Raw genomic sequence first — 8,474 nt, forward strand, 5'->3', positions numbered from 1 at the left:
TTGGATGCATTATTGCAGATTTTGATACTGCATTTTCACGTTTCAGTGCTGCGATTTTCAGGTTTCAGTGCTGTATGCCAATTGTGTTGAACCGAATATATTTGTACAGAAGTACAGAAATAACACCGAGAGGTAAAATAAGGCTTCTTTAGCAAAATCTTTAGCAAAAATTTGTAGAGGTTTGTAGAATTATCATTCTTATTAAACATATGCTGGCAACGACATTTTTATCATCACTGGACTGGTTTATTCATACTAAATTCAACAAGGAACTTGGAATATAAGCATAACAACTTAGATCTTTTTTTCCCTTCCTTTTCAATTTTCTATATTTCTGAGTACAAATGACATAAAGTATTTACAGATCAAATTTGTAACGGCTAATTTAACAAACATATTTACCCTAGTAAAAATGTTATGCAACTTAAATCCAAAGAAAATATGGCAAGTGTTTTTTACGTCTAATGTCTGATTAATACCTGATAAAATCTGCAATATTTTGCAAATCATTAAAACTTTTTTCTATCTTTCACAACAGTTCGAAAAACATAGAGGAGAAACAATTGGTATGATAAAAAGCTCATCGAAGCTTTTTTCCTGATTGGTCTGATTTCAATTAGTCGAATGTTCGCGGAATACCAGTTCAAGAAAAACTAGTTAGGGCCAACAATAGTGGTCTTAAAAGGCTTCGCGCTCATTCCACAGCCCTCCGACCGAAAAGCATTGCCACAACGATTATAAGGTTAGTTTCAGAGCTATATGCTCTGTACTGAAAACAGTTACAGTTTGAACCTTTGTTTTTATTTGTTTTGTAAATATTCGAACTGTTATTAAAATTTGTATACACTTGTAACAGTAAGGAAAAAAATTTTAATACATATTTAGAAGAAATTTGTTTTGTAAGTTCTCCGTACGTCACAATTGAATCAGTTGTAACACACCCTGTTGACACAGTGCGGTTCGATGGTTCGATTTTGGTAACATATTTATTTGCTTTCATTGACCACAGGGGGTTTGTTTCTGAAAAGTTGGTTGGGTTTGTAACGACAGATGTTGTTTGGCCATAATGGGTCAAGTAGGAGAAACATGCTGTTAGTGATAAATCAAACGGGCCCGTAATATCAAAATTGCACAAAAGCTTGAAAACTCCGAAATTCAAAGAGTAGTAAATCTAGAATTTGTTTATATTAAAATGTTAATCTGACTTAACACCAACTAAAGAGGTTGTTTATTAGACACGACCGCAGAGTTAACCTAGAATACGACAGCCTGTCTTAAGTCAATGTATTCCTGCAATAGGTTTGGGAATACACTCAATAGGGTTAATCAATTTAATGGTCTCTCTGTTCCAGATGACGTTTACCTCTACAGACGGCACCGGTAACGACAAAGAACAACAGCAGAAGCTATGTGCAGCTAAGCAGTTTCACTTGACGCCATATCCAAAACAAGAATGAAATTGTATTGTTTTGTGGCTGTCTTTTGTATCAAGTTGCACTGAGAAAGCTTAATTTAGGCAGTGGCTACGATGAGGGCCAATAGTGCATTCCCGGTAACCTAGGTTTAATACGAACAATTTTCTGCAGTTTGCAGTAGCGTAGATAATTTTAAAACTGATCGCTGCAAATAGTAGGACTTGAGCGAAAAATTATGTGATTCAGGTTCACAGGCGCGCAAACATTCTTCAAATAAATGTTAAAATACACTCAGTAAACTTTGAGGCTTAGCTGAAGTCAAAAGAGGTTAATAATGTTTGTCAATGCCATTTATTGACAACTGAATATTGTTTTTTGACATGGCAAATTTTTGATTTAGTTCTGAATGATTTACTGTGTAAAATCAACATGAGATGATTTATTTGAAACTATATATGATAATTTTCATCGCTATACTGCTAGTCACGCACGCTATATAGCTAGCCACGCACGCTGTAGATATGCACACACGCTATATAGCTAGCCACGCACGCTATAAACCTGCACAGACATGCTATAGACATGCACAGACACGCTATAGACAAGCACAGAAACTATATAACCATGCACACGCACGCTATAGATATGCACGCGCTATATAGCTAGCCACGCACGCTAGCGACACACGCTTTAAATATTCACACACGTTATATATGTGCACACACCCTATATATATACACCCTGGAAGATGGTGGCTTCTCAAACCACATGGCGGTGCGAGTCTCACTTAATTTCTGGCTGTATTCACCCAACGATATCTGAATTGAATTACCACTGGTGGGGTCCAACTCAGATCAAAAGGGAGCCGAACTGAAAAAGTTAGGTTCTGCAGCTAACCACTACCGCCGCCGCTGTTGCCCGTTGCTGCTCCACGCCGCGTTTGCCCACTGCCATCGCTGCTACTGTCCGCCGCTGCTGCCTGCTGCTAGTAAACTGAGATTGCTTGAGGAGAAGCAGTCTCTTATATAGCCCAACGAGTGCATTCCTGGCTAACTAGGTACTCCATTCTGTCGTCCTTTTTAGGGAAAGGCAGCAAGCAACCAATCAAAGGTCGACATTTACGTTTCGAACAGTCAGATTACAATTTTCTGCATTTGGACAGTTGCTTAAATGATTTTACAATCGATTGCTGCAAAAATGACGGAAATCGGTTGAAAACTGACTGAGTTTAGAACGTTTGAAATCGGACAATTTTCGTGACGCTCTCCATGTTTTCGGTTTTCGAAATTGGATCCCTGTATTGAAGTTGAACCCCTATATATGTTGCCGTAAGACGTATTCTACGTCAAAAAAATCAATTTTGTCAATGATCAAGGAACAACTTTATTTGAAACAAAAAAGTCTCTCTCTCTCTCCAGCTCGGGGAAAACTAATAGTGTCAGAAGGATCGTAGCTCTAGCCCCGCAATTGGCCTGTACACTCAACAGTTGGCTGCGAAGTCTGTGTATAATAAACAGAAGTTCAAATTTCAAGACGGAATGTAGCACCAAGGCATTGCTTAACATTTTCAATACACAAAATTTAAAATTGATAAAAAAGTTGTTTAAGTTAATATTTCCGAAATCTCATTTTTTGTTATGAAAACACTATAAACGGTTAGCTCAATATTTGTTGTCTGATCATGGCAAACTGAGAGAGAAAAAGTTACGATGGCAGTTCGTAACGTTAATGAATTTTGGCCGATAGCTACAATTTTCCACCGTCGTGCATCGGAAATTGCCATTCTCCGCCACAAACATTTGCCGAACTTTTTCGGATACATTATTTTTTCTTAGCCCTTTGTCCATCTTGACGCCTTATACCGACAAAAGCTTCTAACCAACTAGCAATTTGCACTTGCGCTTGCACCTACCAGCTACCACCAAAAAAAAAAACCCCCGTTGAGTTGAGTGAGAGTAACAAAACACGAACTCTCTTTCTTGAAAAAAATTGATCAGTTTCAAGATACCTACGAACAACGAAGATACCATATTTGAAAGTTATATGTCCGTTATCTTCGAAAATAATCTGGGCTAGAGTGATGCACAACACTAGCCTCAGCAATTAATGTTTGCATAGCGTTGTTCAATTACAAGTAAGGTTATGGAAAACAATATTTTCTTGCAAATGCTAATTCAAAAAAAAAATCAGTTGAAAAATACAAATTCTAATGTCGGAACTCTAATATCAAGATGAAATGAATTTGGTTTTCCTCTATACCGCCACCGCGGGATGCAACTAGTATTGTCATATTGGACTAAGTTCATTTAGCTAGTAAAATATAATCATCAGTACAGCTCGTTTAACTACCTATACAAAGATCTGTACGGAGCATTTTGGTTTTCTATTGTCGTTTTAATACCCTATATTCAGTTATTTAAATAAATCTGAAAAAAGCAGAGTGTAGAGTCCAAAAATAAACAACGCATTTTGTTGTCCCCGGCGGCGCAGAATATTTTGCGGCACCCGAAAAATCGTATTGAATTCTGATATTTGCTGCTATACGAAACAAGAAGAAGACAATTCAAACGGCAATTCAATTGTATTCTACGCCCCACTGTGCGTCAACAGCGGCGATGTAGTTTCTCTTGGCTTGACTGCACAAAAATGAATTTCGAGTTTTCCTGCACTGATAGACGACGAGTAACCAGCGCTCTGTTCATACATTGCTCGGTGCAGTACTGTTGCCTGTGCCATCATATTCTTCCTCAAGACATCAGTTTTATTAACTTTAACATATATATTAACAGCAGAACGTAATACTGTCTGATAGTGGAGGTGGTTACGAACTTTCCGAAAAAGCTTCACCTTCAAGACATCAAAATAGTCTAGGCTCATGGAAGCTAACATTAGTTGACCTATTGGGACGGGGAGATTCTGTCAAATTTTTTTTTTGCCACTGCTATACAGGATATCTCAGCAGGCAGTTGGTGTCTATTCATGAAGTCTGTGCCAGGCGTGCTCGCATATGATTGGTACATTGTTGGTGAAAATTCGACCTTGAAACTTTTATTCAATTTTAACTGTTTAACAATGAAGTGATAATGAAAATTGAAAAATCACAAAATTGTCCATCATTTTATCAATCCAACGACATATTGACTATTGTGATCCATCATGTGGTTACATCAGTATAACCGTTTGAAATCTTTCATTCCGACGTTACATCTTGGTTTTAGTATTCGCGAAATGTATGTATCTCGATATAGTGCGGTTAGACGTAGTCCTACGTCAAAAAATCCCCATCATTGAGTAAATATTTACGATCCAATTTCTCTTATTCATTACTTGTTCATAACGCGACTAACTTTATATTCTCAGCTGTGCACATAGAGAATAACATATATTGCGTGCTCCCACGATGAAAAGTACATCGTAAGAAGGAAGGCGGAGAAAGTGCACCAGTAACGATTTTTTTTTATATGGTGCTCTTTTGTGATCTTCGTTATTCACCTACCATGGAGGTCTGTTTGCAAATGTGCGAAGAATAAGAATAACTCGCACACTGACGACGATGTCAACGCATCATAGGCTTGGTTTATACGTATTCATTAGTTGCTAGAAGCGATTTTTTTCCATCGGTGCTCCTAACCTGGCTCTGTCCAGCCTCTTCTTTGTTGTAGCCTCCGTTACCTCGTGAACCTTGCGTTTCTTGTACGGCTTGTATCCCAAATCTTTCGTCGTGATGGTGTGAGTAGTACCGATCAACACATTCAGGTTAGCAGCAGTCTTCCGGTTCGACTTATTAATTTTTCGACAAACACCCTCCTCCTTCACCACCACAACCTCCCATCGCTCCCTTTTCACCTTGATATTTATTGGTGTTCTCAGGGCCGGCGTCACATTATTTTCCCGAGTGGGTAGTAAGGAATAAGGAAGGTTCATGGGTTCATGGAATAAGGAAGGTTCATGGGTGACAAAGGCGTAGCCGGGGGGAGGGGGATCACGTTCTGATACCTGAACAAAATTTTACGAAAAGTCGACAGTGCATCAACAATAAGGTGCCAATGGAATGTTTAGGCGAAATTAGATTTTCGAATTTCGTTCAGTAGTCATGTTTCCCATCAATTTCCTATGGAAGGCTATTATATATATATATATATATATATATATATATATATATATATATATATATATATATATATATATATATATATATATATATATATATATATATATATATATATATATATATATATATATATATATATATATATATATATATATATATATATATATATATATATATATATATTCGGAATTCCACGCCCTTGCGAGTGGCTTTCCTAGAGTTTACCGGAACATTCGTCATGGTGGACATGCGTGTAGGCATGTTTTCGAGTTCTTTCTTCGTTCTGTTTATCAATATCTGCCGCTCCATCTCCTCCAACGATTGCTCCGAGTAGTGGGTCGACACCAGATTCGGCCAGAGCACCGCGTCTTCGCCCCTACGGTATTTCTTGATAAACGACGCAACTTCCGGCAGGCATTTCATGCTAAAATTTCCCCGTTCACGGCCAGTACGGAGCTTCTCGCTAATTGTCAGCCACAGCAGCACCTTCTTTGGGAACTTGGTGTGTGCAATGAATTTTACCTCAGAGGTCACTTCCTTCGTGAGTGAAGTAAAATATGGAGTGCCCTGCCAGTCGTTGTCATCCAGGGTGAGATAGGTCTCGGCGAGGACCACCATTTTTTTCTATATGGACTTCCTCACTGCGACCAGAACCGTAGATATGCCCGGGTGTCTGCTGTATCCCGCACTTATAATTTTAGCAACACCGCTATTGAGACGTGGCATGCTTATTGTTATTGTTTATCAGTGCTTGCGTGTATTGTGATACTTTTCTTTTTACCCACTTACTGTTCTACTATACCGATGCTCGTTCCTCTTGCCAAATATCACCAATTATAATTCCCTGGAGAAGTGTAGTGCGTCCTTCTTGCCAGTTTTATTAATAAGAGGTACTTACGTATTGTTAAGAGAAAGTCACGCAAAGGTGTTTTAGATTTCAGCGTAAAGGAAGGGTAAGTGGTGGGGAGCCTGAGACTGAACCCATACTTCAAGTCCAGTTTGGGCATCGAATGGCCTGATTCTACTAAGATTCGAACCCACGACCATTCGCTTGACAAAGCGGACTCTGTAACCTTGCGGCTACGCAGCTCCCTGGACCACCATCATCACGTCGCGATTCGCCGGAAAAATCGACTCGACCATCGAACAACTCCGAGACCAATGGACGAGGCTTCCACTTTCTGATGTCCATGTTCTCCAGGTACTTTTCCTCTGTTTGGCCGGTTGAACTGATCTCCCGATCAAGCGTACGCAGCGATGCAGCCACTTTCTCCTCGGTTTTCCTCTTCAGTATTCTTTGGAGCTTCTTGTCGCTCAGGGTCGTCCGCCGTCCGAAACCGGTCTTTCTTTCGATGCACTGATTGTAGTCCAGCAGTGCCAAGATATTCTAGATACCGGAACAAGCGTAACCGGCGTTTCTTTTCCGCACGATTTCTATTTTCGACGCGACGGGGTAACGTTCTTTGATCGCGCACACTTCTGAGCGAAGTAGCTTAACTGTTTTCACCATATGATTAGAGTTTGAGTCAATTTTTTTCTGCTGACTCATGGGTTACTATGATTGATGCTGCATGGGTAGTTTCATCAGTGCGTGTAAAGGTAAACTCATGAAAAATCGGTCTTCTTTGAGCATTTTTTCAATGCTAACGTTAGGGCTCAACAGTTTTGTCTTCTCGAAAAAAGTTTCCATCCAAAACTTGAGCTTAACTTCAGAGAGGGTTTTACTTACAGTCGCGAAAGTCTTACATTTTTTACCAACCTAAAAATGCACAACAGTAGTTCTTGAAGTTTCAGAAATCGATTTTTTTTAGCAAATCCCTTAGAAATGCATGAAATGTCGGGAACTGATGTTGTTCCATAAAAATTTGTTTTACAAATAAAAATTAAATTTCAGGGACATGGAAACTTTTGCATTGGGAGACTCGAGCTACGCCAGAACACACAAAAGACACTCCCAGCTCGAACATTTCTTTCATCGATCGAAGAACCGTAACTTTGACCGCTCTGATGCTCTACTTCGCAAAGTCAAAGCGAAAGCGCAAATTTGGCATGGGAAATTTTTACGAGAAAACAAAACTTTAGAACTCTATCGTAAATGAAATTCAGAACTCTATCGTAAACGAAACAATTTAAAAAAAATCCTTTTCTCTGAGTAACGTTAGAACTGAAGATTTATAACCTCTTGCTCAACGATATCCATAAAAAAATCTGTCGCTCGCAACAGTACTTTTTTTTTGGTTTTGTCCGATAGTTCCGTGTGGGTAAGTACCCACATGGATATTTTCCGAGTGGGTACTACTACCCATACTACCCACATGAAACGCCGGCCCTGAGTGTTCTAGCCGAACGCGGCCCCTGGATTCCGCATGGTCCTTGGCCGAGTCCGTCTCCCGGTATCGACAGATAGTGGTATAGATGAAATTCCGCTTCACCCCGTGAGATTTGAGAATATGTCGCCGGGTCTCGCAGAAATCCTTACTACGACGTCGTGGTCTCCTTCATCGTGCCAGCTAGCCGACCGACATCGCCAATCACAGAATCACGGGGACCACGTCCTGTATGGTCGAATATCGACCATTTTCTTTGAACGAAACTTTGTACACGTATTTGGCTTGGTTAACTGTATATTTTTTCCAGATGAAGAAATTTTTCAGATTCGAGAGTAATTTTCTAAATGAGCGTATGCATTTATGCATAGATTTTATTTAAAGTATTACAGCTCAGACCTCGTTGGTTGTACAGGAAAACTGTTTGAGAATACGTAATACGTGTGCAAAGTTTTATTCGAATCTGTAATAATAATAGAAACAAGTAACGTAAAGGCACTGCTTCTGGCCATAGTACGTTACGTTTGCAAGCAATCGTCTCTTCTGGCTGCGAAAAATAAATAACTCATCAAGTTCTACGGAAAAAATCGGTAAATTTTATCTATATTCTTCACCAATATC

The sequence above is a fragment of the Wyeomyia smithii genome, chromosome 2, assembly GCF_029784165.1.
Source record: "Wyeomyia smithii strain HCP4-BCI-WySm-NY-G18 chromosome 2, ASM2978416v1, whole genome shotgun sequence".
NCBI lineage: Eukaryota > Metazoa > Arthropoda > Insecta > Diptera > Culicidae > Wyeomyia > Wyeomyia smithii.